Source organism: Ixodes scapularis, unplaced genomic scaffold, assembly GCF_016920785.2.
Source record: "Ixodes scapularis isolate PalLabHiFi unplaced genomic scaffold, ASM1692078v2 PGA_scaffold0__279_contigs__length_252992795, whole genome shotgun sequence".
NCBI classification, from domain to species: Eukaryota; Metazoa; Arthropoda; class Arachnida; order Ixodida; family Ixodidae; genus Ixodes; species Ixodes scapularis.
This window is the reverse complement of record NW_024609835.1, coordinates 30,925,112-30,937,300: the sequence shown is the minus strand read 5'-3', so window position 1 is coordinate 30,937,300 and position 12,189 is coordinate 30,925,112. Positions and strand designations below refer to the sequence as shown.

General features: G+C 49.4%; 1 pseudogene; it reads right to left on the bottom strand.

Moving 5' to 3' along the window:
- Positions 1-1,662: 1,662 nt before the first annotated feature.
- LOC121836671 lies at positions 1,663-10,803 on the bottom strand (annotated as a pseudogene).
- Between the last annotated feature and the right edge of the window lie 1,386 nt (positions 10,804-12,189).

The following is a 12,189-nucleotide window of genomic DNA, read 5'->3' as shown; positions in this document are numbered from 1 at the left end:
ATAAGGCGAGCAACTGTTCTAAGATGCGTGTTTGGCGCTTCGAAACGCATAGTGGCACGTTAATCAAAGGGTAACATGAAGAACGCGTAGACAACGAGCAATGACAAAGCAGCCAAGCTCGCGTCACCATTGCTTGAGGTCGGCGAGGAAACAAACGCACGTGGGCACATTTGGGGGTAAACAAACGCACAAGGTGTGCAAGCAGCAGACGAACTTCCACGCCGTATGCGGAGGGCAAGTTCGTCTGCACCTTGCGCAGGGGGTAGCGGTGACGTCAGAACGCCGAGCTCTGATTGGCTGATCGAGCCCCCCTATCTGAGCGTCGTCTGCTTCTTTGCAACGTCGTCTGCTCGCAACGTCGTCTGCGTCTGTCTTACGTTTCCTGCGACTTTCGGAAGTGCAGAGGCCACAGAGGCCAGATTCACGAAACGATCTTACGCCAAAAATGTGCGTAAGACAAAACTTAAGAACAAATTCGTATTCAAGAAACGAAATTTTCGTAAGTTTTGCACAGGTTACGGCGAAATCCTACGACAGCTCCCAAGCTACGCACTGCTTACGATCAAGTCAGCATGGCCGACAGCGTCGCGGTCGTGACGACCCACGGACGTTTATTTTTCTACGTGAGCTTCTCATGCGTCCTGACTTCAAGCAGCAAAAAAAAAGTAAAAATTACTTGAAACAGAGGACGACGAACAAGAACGCTGGATCCACAGACACAGGGGAAAAGCTCCAACGGCGACGATTCCACCGAACGCGACCAAACGAGCTGGGGAGTTAGGCCTAGCAGGCACTCCGCGACTCGGCGGCCGTCTGCCCACGACCGGCTGACGTGCTGAATGGAATATGCCCGCGCGACCCTTGTGAACCCTTCCCGTGTTATAGTTTGATCGCTGACCTCAATTTTAGATTAAGAGGTCAATTTCTTCCTCTTGTTATCTCCTTGTTTCCCGAGGCACCGGTGACTCTCGCCGGTGAAAAAGCGGCGAATCTCCGACAGACGCAGGAAAGGTAAAGCAGCCATCGCTTTGACTAGCAGACGTAAAGCAGACGACGTTAACTGCGCCAACCCGCCGGCGCCGTTAAAGAGTGAGGGGTCTCACCGCACACGAATGGAGGTAAAAAGTATTTGGGAGGGAACTAGCGGACACTAAGCAAACAAACCTCGGCGCCCCGGGACACCTCGCCAGTGAGTCCATTGACTTCCCTCCTTGATGCGCGTCTGCTAGTTGTTAGACGAAAACAACGTACCGCTCGAGTTATTTCGTCGAGTTCGCTCCGAAAGTCGCAGGAAAGGTAAGACAGACGCAGACGATGTTGCGAGCAGACGACGTTGCAAAGGAGCAGACGACGCTCAATAGGGGGTCGCGATCAGCCAATCAGGACTCTGCGTTCTGATGTCACCGCTACTTCCTTTCTCATGCGCAGAAGACGAAAATGAGCCCACTTGCGAGGCGTATACAGTTCGTGAGACCTTAGGAATGCAGCGGTAAATGCCCCCAGACGAAATCCTATCACTCCAGCAGCCCATCCCACCTCCTCGTTTCTTTGGCAATATTGACTGCATATACTTATGACAATGTAGTTGTAGTAGTAAACTTTATTTTGTCCAAGATGGGGGTTTAGGGAGGAGGGGAGTGGGAGGGCCCGTCCTTTCCTTCCTCAGGCGGCGGCCAGGCCTTGGGCTTTGGCGACGTCTTCGGCCATCTGGACGACCCGAAGTTGGAGATCCGGGTCTGAGCTAAGCAGTGCAGTCTCCCACTGCTCTAAGGTGGTGATGCGAATGGGAGGTAATGAGCTAGTGCGTTATTGGGTACTTATCAGGGGGAATGCCCACATGATGTGGTGAAGATCGGCCCTACCTGCGCATATTTTACAATCTGCTTTATATAGCCAGGGATACAGATGACTATATGTCACTGGGTTCGGGAATGTGTGCGTTTGTAAAAGGCGCCAAGAAACTGATTGCTTTTTATCTAAGTTTTTGTGAGCAGCGGGGTAATGCCCCCTGCCCTGTCTGTGGTATTGTAGGACTTCGCTATAGGATAAAATCCGGTCCTTACCTGAACGACGAAGGGATTCGAGCCACTCATCATGAGAGGTTGTCGTGCGGCCGCGGACGGCCAATTCTCGGGCCGCACTCTGAGCAGATTCATTTCCCGGGAGACCGGAGCGCCCCGGTGCCCAAACGAGTTGTGTCCATCTGCGCCAGGTTTCGGATACCAGAACTAGAATTTTGATGGCTTCGGGCAGAATGTGCCCTTTCGCGAAGTTTTGTATGGCTGACTTTGGGTCGCTGACTATGAATTTGGTTGAGGATGAAGCGTACGCCAAGGCAATTGCGACTTCCTCCGCGATTTCCGGCGAGGTTGTAAAGACAGAGCTTGCAGCGATCGTTTAATTTTGTTGATCAAGTACAGCCACTACCATTGCGTCTCGATCACGATACTCGGCCGCGTCTTCATAGGCCATGTCTTTAGAATTTGCAAAGCGCTTTTGTAAGGCTCTGGCTATTTCCTTTCTGCGCTCTTAGTTGTACAGAGAGTGGGCATTTTTACGTAATGGTGGGAAGTGTATGTGTCTTCTGAGCTCTATGAGAATGTCCCGTTTTGGTCCGAATTGGGTGTTGTATGTAATCCCGAGTGATTGGAGAATACGTTGCCCCATCGGGGACTGCGAGCGTCTCTCCAGTTGGGCGATTCTTTGGGTTTCTATGAGCTCGTCAACAGTATTCTGTATCCTAGAGCCTCGAACGTTTCGTTCGCGGTGGTAATTGGAGGTGTAGAGCCTGCTTATAGGCTTTCTTGATCATGGGGTTAATGTTGGAACGTTCATCATTCTTTAGTTGCAGGAATGGGGTAGCGTATACTGTTCTGCTTATAACGAAAGCCTTTACCAGTCTGAGTAGAATAGTTTCTTTCATGCCGTGGTGTCTGTTGGCGATGCGCGAAACGAGTCTTGTCGTTTGATGCACGTGCGAGTTCAGTGCCTTTATCAGTTCATTGTTGTGTCCATTGGCCTGTATCCTGAGTCCAAAGATCCTGATGCTCGATACTATTGGAATGTCCTGTCCGTTAGATCTGAGCGTGATTTGGGGGTGGGGGGAGCTACCCTGCACGTAGGTCTATACAGTAATGACTTGACTTTTGCGGGGAGCATGAGAGTCCTTTAGGTGTTACGTATTCGTTGACTACATCGATCGCGGTTCGTAAAGTTTCCTGTATTTCTCCGTTACTCCCTCCGGTTACCCAGAGTGTGACGCCATCTGCATATAAGCTACACTCTAAGAAAAAGATGACTACCCTGGGTTGTCAAATGGCGCTTTGGAGGGTTTGACTAACCCAAAAGGCAAGTTACTAGCCTTTGGGCAAAGTGACGACCCCAAACCGCAGTGGAATGACCACCTTTCTGCCGGTGACGAAGGGTCGGAGGGGGGGTCACTTTTGAATCTGATATTTACGTGTAAGCTGTCGTAAATTATATTTGTCATTTAGATAACTTCAGAGAGACTATAAATTATATTATTTCTTAGCTTTCGTGATTCTTTAAGATCCGCCAAGATCACATCTGTTGTGCAAGTCGCGTAAATTGATGGAATAAACATTTTGTCAGCGCGAGCAGCAACACTGGTCTCGACAGCTGTGGACCGTGGTATGGTGTACTAGCTGCGGCATTATAATTACAACAAACGACATGAATGTTTTCCGAAATAATTTGAGGATATATTTTGCCGTATTTTATTGCAAAGGATATTAGAAACAGAGATTAGTTGTATATCTGATCGTGTTGAACCATTGAACACCGAGACCGGAAATCGGCGGGGTAAACATGCTCAGAGGTATGTGATTGTGTCGCCTGGTAGATAATTCATCAATCTCGGACTGGTTGAATTTCTGAGCTGCACCCGTCGTGGTTGTGATCTCCTGGCTGTACGTGTGTAGTGCGCGAACTTTCCAATTCAGTAGCAGCTTGAAATTCAGTGGCAGCGTAGTAATTGGCTTTTACTAGATTGTTGCGTCGTCACGGGTTCTATTTGTGCTTATACAGGCGCCAGTGCGAGCCCGAACTTGGGCCTCTTTCGCCGTTTGCGTTCTTCAGTTTTGATGTTCTGCTCTATGATTTATTAAACGCAAACCTAAAAGTCAGCCACCTCTTCCTCGTCACCCGTCAGGGCACCCCATAGCGCTGCCGCTCTACCGGCCCTTCCTGGATGTCACCTGCTTCCAAGTAGCAGCTGGATTGTCGAACCGCTACCATCCTCGCCTCTCTACCAGAGGACCACTACATTTTGGTGCGTCAGCTACCACTATTTTTTGGCGCTTTAGCTACCGCTATATTTTGGTGCGTCGGCCGAGCCCGTCGGCCCATTCCGTTTTTTCGACTGTCGTTTCTGGGCACAAAAAGAGCACCTGCAGTTTTTCTCGACATTCTTGCGCTCGTGCTCGTTCAGTTTTATAGGCAGTATATAAGCTTCTGGGGTTCTTTGCAGTGTTCCAACACTTGTGTTGCTTCAGTTCTTTCAGTACAGTAAATAATCCCCTGATATTCTTCACAGTGTTCCAACGCTCGTGATCGTTCAGTTTGCCACTCTGCCCTGCAAGACGTGGCCTTTCAAACCTTCTGATCTTTTCCCCTTAGCCGGTCGCTCTGCTGTACTCGGTATAGGTCTTTACGAAATTTCATTGCATTGAGACATGCTGCCCTATACTCCGTTCACCCCTAAGCTGAGAGAGAGCAATATATGTAGAAAGTTCGGCCATTCGTTGGGAAGTATAGGAGACAAATGAGGAGGCGCCATTGGCCGAGAGCGGGCTGGGCGTGTTCCAAAGCGTCTTTACAAATTCAAATATGGCCAATCAGAAGCCGGAAATAATACCCTGGCGGTGGTTGCGAGATACAAACTTAATAAGTGCGTCGGAGTAACCTTTGGTGACTGAAAATATGTTGCACGTGATGTTTCAATCACGGTCGTCCAAAATTATGGTGGAAGAGTGCGACGGGCGGAACGATCGACATAATCCGTACACCAAGCGCCGAGGGCCAGGAATCTACCGCCAGAGCGGTCACACTCTCTCCGAGCAAAACAGAGTTGAGCGGCACATTTATTTCTCACATCTTTCTGCCTGATCATGATCGTAACATCACATGCACCCTATTTTAAACCATGAAGGGTCACTACACTTCACACTTACGCGCTTATTAAGACCATATACCTATGATTAAAACAGTTTCTCGCTACTACCGCTAAGGATTCTTTTAGGCTTCTAGTTGGCCAAGAGAGAATGTCAAGTTTGCTTTCTGCATCTGGTGCACGCTCTGGCTCTGCCTGCGCCTCCCATTGACCAAACTCTTTTTATACACGGCTCAGAGCTGAGACTGCAGTGGTAACTACGTGCCCGCCGAACCAATCAGCCGCCTTCCTTTCATCACCTCACCCAGTCTTTGGTGTGTGGGTATGAGCGGGAGCGTGATCACGTGGCGAAAGTGGGATGTATGACTGGTTCATTGAGGACGTAGCTTCCACTGCAGTCTCAGCTTAGGGATGAATGAAATTTTAGTCAGCGCGCATGATGGCCACTCAGCTCCGGCCTCCCAAGAAGTTGGTGTTTACAAGACGGCCGCTGTCTTCATTTGCCTCGTCGCTTGAAACCCTGTCGAAAAACCAGCGTGCACAAGCATGCGCCACGAAGCTTCATCAACGGCTGCCCGTACGCGGAGGAGCTGGCATCTTTTCCGTTCAAGACGGGTGCTTTCGGTGAATCGTAGTGCTGTGAAATTAATTTTTTTTCTTTCGGGTTTTCTTCTAAGAAAACGTTTTTATCATAAATGCTTGTGACCTCAACAGCAGCCGTTAAGCCGACATTTTCTTCTGATTTCAATTATCTCAAATATGACTAACTTTTCTCGGATATGAAGTTTTTCCAATATCATTTCTCATTGACTACTTGTGTGTATTGGAAGATAAGTGTCGTGTTCTGGGTATTTTTATTATTGTAGTCTCCCTATAGCTAATGTTAAAACAATATTACAAACGGGAGAGCAGTAGTTTTTCGTTCTGCTTTAATGGGGTACGGAAGCGAAATTTTAGCGCCTATTTCTTTTTGTAGACATGGTCTGCTTTATGACAGCAGCTCACAAACAGCAGTCTTTCGTCTGTAAATGCAAAGAAATAAGCAATTTTTAAACAAATAAAACAATTTCCTAATACCACCTGGTACTTGAAGTCTGAGCTTTGTTGGAATGTCTCACGTCACGGCAGTGGCGTCACGAGGGTCAGCAGCAGCCTGGGCGGTAGCCCGCCCCGGGTGTCGCTGACGACACGAGACGACACGAGCCGTCTCGTGCACTGCCGCCTGCCTCCTGTGAACTAAAGTTATGGCGGTGTCACGCATGCGTGGAACGCTTAGTGAGATCTGTCTATTGGGACAATTGATGGCAACAATAAATTACTGTTGCCATCTATGGTTGCGGACACCCGGAGCACTAGTTGAGACAGCTGTCTCTACTGTCTTGGCCAACCCGGTATCTTGGTGTGCACACGGCAGCCCCCTTTCTTGGTGCGGCATGACTACTGTACAGCATGGACGGTGTCATCCTCATGCATTCTCTCAGGTGCTTGGTGTCTACACCACTAGGAGGGCGCTGACATTAATAAAAGGAGACAAATGTATTTTTCCTGGTAAAGTTTTTGGTGACAGTGTCCACTGGCATGCTTGCAACCAGGCTAGCAATGGCCATGGTGAGGTGACTCGCATTCGAAATGTCCCAAGATGCCTCTGTCAGATTTCAATCGTTGCGTTTGATGTGTTCGCAAGAATCGGGCATTTACAATAACAATATAGCAGTTCATTCAAGATAGATACTAAACATGTTTGTTTAATGAATGTGTATATGCTTGTAGTTTAATTTTAATATCATTGCAGGGTAAGAAGGTCCATTGACAACAAAATTTGATTGTTTTATTTTTTCTGGTTTTGTAATTTATGGTTCCAGGTGCATCAACAAAAAACATAGGCGTAGTTGCATGTTATCACTCCAAAAGTTTGGGTCTATACAGCATGAACTATATATATTTTTGGTGATGATCATATCAAAAATAGCAGGTTGATATTTCAGCGGTTGCTGCTCGTGAACTCAAGAGACTGGAATTGCAGCTATTGCTACTTCAAGATGTGACGAGATTTCAGCTGCTCGTCAGATCATGGCCAGGCGGTGAAATGGATCCTCAATTCTTTGGTGTGCTTGTTGGTTTAGACCATGAAACTTCCAAAATTGTGTTTGCCTTGCAATGTCAAAATGTTGAAAAAGATTTTTCGTGTGTTCGTGTGTAGCCAGCGTGAAGCATCTCCGTTTGCTACATTGTTACAGGCTTGTCACCCTGTTTCTTTTTTTTTTTTTTCTTTTCTTTTAGAGTGATTTACAACTGCTGCTTGCAACACTGGAGCCCACGGCCGAACACAGCACATCATGCGGCAAGCACCAGCAAAAATACGCGAAAGAGGGTTAGCAGACAAGGCCCATCATGTAATCGATGCCACCAGCCCAACAGCCCACAAAACCACGTATTGTATGTAATAAACAAGTTGTCGTCGTTAACCTGTCTCGAACACGACATGCCGGCAGCGGGGAGATCCACTCGTCTCCTATGATTTTTATATAGCCTCTGTTCTTGCCATAAGCAACACTGGATCATCCAGTGTTGCCCATGGCAAGAACAAAGGCTATATAAAAATGATAGGAGACGAGTGAACATTGCAGTATGCGCTTTTGCTCTTTGTACTGCAGGCACCGACAGCTTGTCGGCTTCTCTTGAATATGCCCTTTCCAAAAGTTTGCACCATCCATACTTTGTTCACCCTTAAGCTGAGACTACAGTGCCTGCCGGACCAATCAGCCGCCACCCATTTATCACCCAGTGATGTGATTGCTGCGCCATTTTGCGCCAAATATAACAGCTGCAGGCCTCGCTGCCTGGCCGGATCGTTAGATTAGGCTCGTGCGGGTTTTTGGGACTTCCGATAATGCGTCAGATAATGTACAATTCGATTTGATTTCGCACCAGGCACTGACAGTATTCGGAAGTTTGCCAATAAGTCTCGTGGTCTGTTCTGGTGGGTTAGGTAGCGCTTCTCCCCTCATAGAGGTGCACTCTTTGCACCTGCATTTGCAAACTAGGCGTCGCGATGTTGCGTGTCTTGCTTCGCTGCAGTGCACCCGCGTGCTAATGGAAAGGTACCCCCCCGAGCGAGGCGTGGTACAAGAAGGTAAATATGGACTCTTCGGGGGGGGGGGGGGGGGGGGGGGGGTAAGTGTTTTTTAGTACGTGTGGGCTCGTCCTTTTTACCCTGGGGCTCGTTATGTTTGGGACAACTTTTACCACCTCAGAGGTAGTCACATATGACTACCTTTTTTTCTTAGGGTGCATGCTGTAGTTTAGGGATTTTAGATAGCTTGCTTGGCAATCCTAGCACGGCCATAATAAAGAGGTAGGGAGACAGGACCGAGCCCTGGGGTGTCCGTCTATTCCCGAGCGAATTGCTGTACGAGGTTACTCCACCCACAGTGATAGTGGCTGTCCTGTCTATAAAAAAAAGTATTTTGTATAATTGTAAGCTCTAAAGCCAATTTCTAGTTTGTTGAGCTGGGTTAGGATGGTTTCCTGGTGAACATTATCAAAGGCTTTGGTTAGATCAAGGCCAAGAATGGCTCGGGTATCGAGTTCTGAGCTGTGATGACCGTCTATTACAGGTGTGGCCAGGCTGACCCAGCCTAAGAGCCGCAAACAAAGCCACAAGACTTCCAAGAGCCGCATCGAAGAGGAAAGGCAGGGAAAAGGGGGCGGCAAACTTTTGTCCAGATGAATAAACGAAATCCGAACTACTTTCAATCTATTCGAGTCAAGAGCAGTCTAACTGCATGTATGATAGCAATAGCACAAGACTACCACATTGCAACCTGTCTTTCGATTTAAAACGCTTTCTTTTTCTCTTTTTGGGGAAGTGCTCGTGTGACGGGGAGGGAGGATGGCGGGGGAGGGGGAGAATGGAGGGGAGGCGGCCGGCGAGCCGCACTTCAACACGCGAAGAGCCGCATGCGGCTCGCGAGCCGCAGCTTGGCCACCTCTGGTCTATTATCAGGTGCTCAATTTGAAGCATAATGTCCCCCGTGGACAACTTGGGCCTGAAGGCTGAATCCAATCATCGTGTGAGGGTACAGGTCGTGGTCTTCCATGTGTTTGTTTAAGGGAGTAAGGATGATGTGTTCCAAGAGTTTGCCTAGGCAGGAGGTGAGCGAGGTGGGTCTTAGGTTCTCTAGCTGCAACCTCTTGCCTGGCTTTGGCATCACGACAATTTTAGCTTTCTTCGACTGCTTAGGAATATGGCCAGTTTCCCAACATTTGTTAAAATACTCAGTGCTTCTATGGAATCATCGTCCAGGTTTCGTATGGTTTTGTTTGTTACTCTGTCTAGACCCGAAGCGGAGTGTTTTCGTAGACCATGTGTGGCCTCGCGTACTTCTTCTGCCGTAATCGGCTCTTCCATTCTTGGGTTTGTGTCTCCCGTGTATTAGGGCAAGGGCATTTTGGGATGGTTTCCGAGGTATCGATTTTTTAGTTTATTGATAAGGTATTTGTCTGATCCAGGGTAGATATAGATTGCGTTGCTGAGGTGGTGCCTCTGCGTAGTCTTACTGTTTTCGGGATCGAGTAGGCATCTGAGTATGCGCCATGTTTTGGCCATGCCTATTTGCTCTTCCATGCCATCACACGCACTAGGCCAGTTTTGGCGTGTTAGTTGGTGCGCGTAGTCTTCAATTTGTTTGTTTAAGAGTGTTATATGTTTGCACAGGGGCCTATTTAGTTTATGTTGGTTTAGTCGTCTTTGTAAGCTAGCTTTTTCTTCCCACATGTGAAGTAGCTTGGCATCTGCCGCCTGGGTGTTAACTTCTTCTGGTATGGTTTCGGTCGCCAGCATAACATTTTTCTGTAAGCTGTCGGCCCATGGCTTTATGTCTAGTATCTCAGAAATGCTAGGTTCGTTCTTGTTTCTTTGTAATTGCCTGAAGGCGTCCCAGTCCATCAGGTGGATTGGTTTGCCTTTAGGTTTGGCGGGGCCCGTTTGGATTGTGGTGGCCACTATGAAGTGGTCACTTCCTAAGTTTTCTTGCGTGTTGAGGCATGTGGCATTTGACGTGTTTTTGGTGAAGGTTAAGTCTGGTGCAGTGTCTACGCTGACGCAGTTTCCCAGGCGGGTAGGATGTGTCGGGTCTGTGAGCAATGTTAGTGGCTCCTGCTGTGCGTCTAGCCACAATATGCGGCCCTTGAGGTGATCGGTGCAATAACCCAACGCAGAATAGTACGCATTGAAATCGCTTACTATGACTAGGGGTTGTTTGTTTGCTGCTTAAATTGCTTTCCTGAGTAGTCTGAGGCATCGGTGTTGTTGTTTAGGGTTGCTGTATATGTTGAGCACAAACAGACTGCCAGTTCTTTGCTTTTCTGTAGGAATAATTTCCACTAGGACGTATTCTATTGACGTAATACCGGTCTCGTGCAGGAGCACCCGTATGTTTCGTTTGATTAACGTAGTGATTGTCACCTTGCCTGTGCCCAATACATCGGCACAGAAGGACGCATAGCCTGATAATTTGGCCTCCCCCCCCCCCCCCCCCCGCAATTATTTCTGGCGCTTCGGAATTCTTATTTTTTAGGAACTGCTGGAGATTCTCCCTTTTGCGGCGGAATCCGCGGCAGTTTCATTGCCATATGATGTGGGTAGTGTTTTTACCGCTAATCCTGGCCATCGTTATTCGGGCGGCTGTAAGGCTTAGTTACTTTAATGGGCTCTGCACTCCTAATTTGGGGCCACCTAGGAAGCCACCTATAGCCGTGACAAATGAGATCGAACTTGTCACGGCAAATTTTTGGGCCACCTAAAATTCCCAACCCGTTTGCCGTCCTCTTTTAGGTGGCCCCAAAATTTGTCGTGACACGTTGGATCTTGCCGGCCCGTTTTTTAGCTGGCCCGTTTTCTAGCTGGCCCGTTTTCTAGTTGGCCCGTCTTCTAGTTGGCCCGTCTTCTAGCTGGCCCGTCTTCTAGCTGGCCCGTCTTCTAGCTGGCCCGTCTTCTAGCTGGCCCGTCTTCTAGCTGGCCCGTCTTCTAGTTGGCCCGTCTTCTAGCTGGCCCGTCTTCTAGCTGGCCCGTCTTCTAGCTGGCCCGTCTTCTAGCTGGCCCGTCTTCTAGCTGGCCCGTCTTCTAGCTGGCCCGTCTTCTAGCTGGCCCGTCTTCTAGCTGGCCCGTCTTCTAGCTGGCCCGTCTTCTAGCTGGCCCGTCTTCTAGCTGGCCCGTCTTCTAGTTGGCCCGTCTTCTAGCTGGCCCGTCTTCTAGCTGGCCCGTCTTCTAGCTGGCCCGTCTTCTAGCTGGCCCGTCTTCTAGCTGGCCCGTCTTCTAGTTGGCCCGTCTTCTAGCTGGCCCGTCTTCTAGCTGGCCCGTCTTCTAGCTGGCCCGTCTTCTAGCTGGCCCGTCTTCTAGCTGGCCCGTCTTCTAGCTGGCCCGTCTTCTAGCTGGCCCGTCTTCTAGTTGGCCCGTCTTCTAGCTGGCCCGTCTTCTAGCTGGCCCGTCTTCTAGCTGGCCCGTCTTCTAGCTGGCCCGTCTTCTAGCTGGCCCGTCTTCTAGCTGGCCCGTCTTCTAGCTGGCCCGTCTTCTAGCTGGCCCGTCTTCTAACTGGCCCGTCTTCTAGCTGGCCCGTCTTCTAGCTGGCCCGTCTTCTAGTTGGCCCGTCTTCTAGCTGGCCCGTCTTCTAGCTGGCCCGTCTTCTAGCTGGCCCGTCTTCTAGCTGGCCCGTCTTCTAGCTGGCCCGTCTTCTAGCTGGCCCGTCTTCTAGCTGGCCCGTCTTCTAGCTGGCCCGTCTTCTAGCTGGCCCGTCTTCTAGCTGGCCCGTCTTCTAGCTGGCCCGTCTACTAGCTGGCCCGTCTTCTAGCTGGCCCGTCTTCTAGCTGGCCCGTCTTCTAGCTGGCCCGTCTTCTAGCTGGCCCGTCTTCTAGCTGGCCCGTCTTCTAGCTGGCCCGTCTTCTAGTTGGCCCGTCTTCTAGCTGGCCCGTCTTCTAGCTGGCCCGTCTTCTAGCTGGCCCGTCTTCTAGTTGGCCCGTCTTCTAGCTGGCCCGTCTTCTAGCTGGCCCGTCTTCTAGCT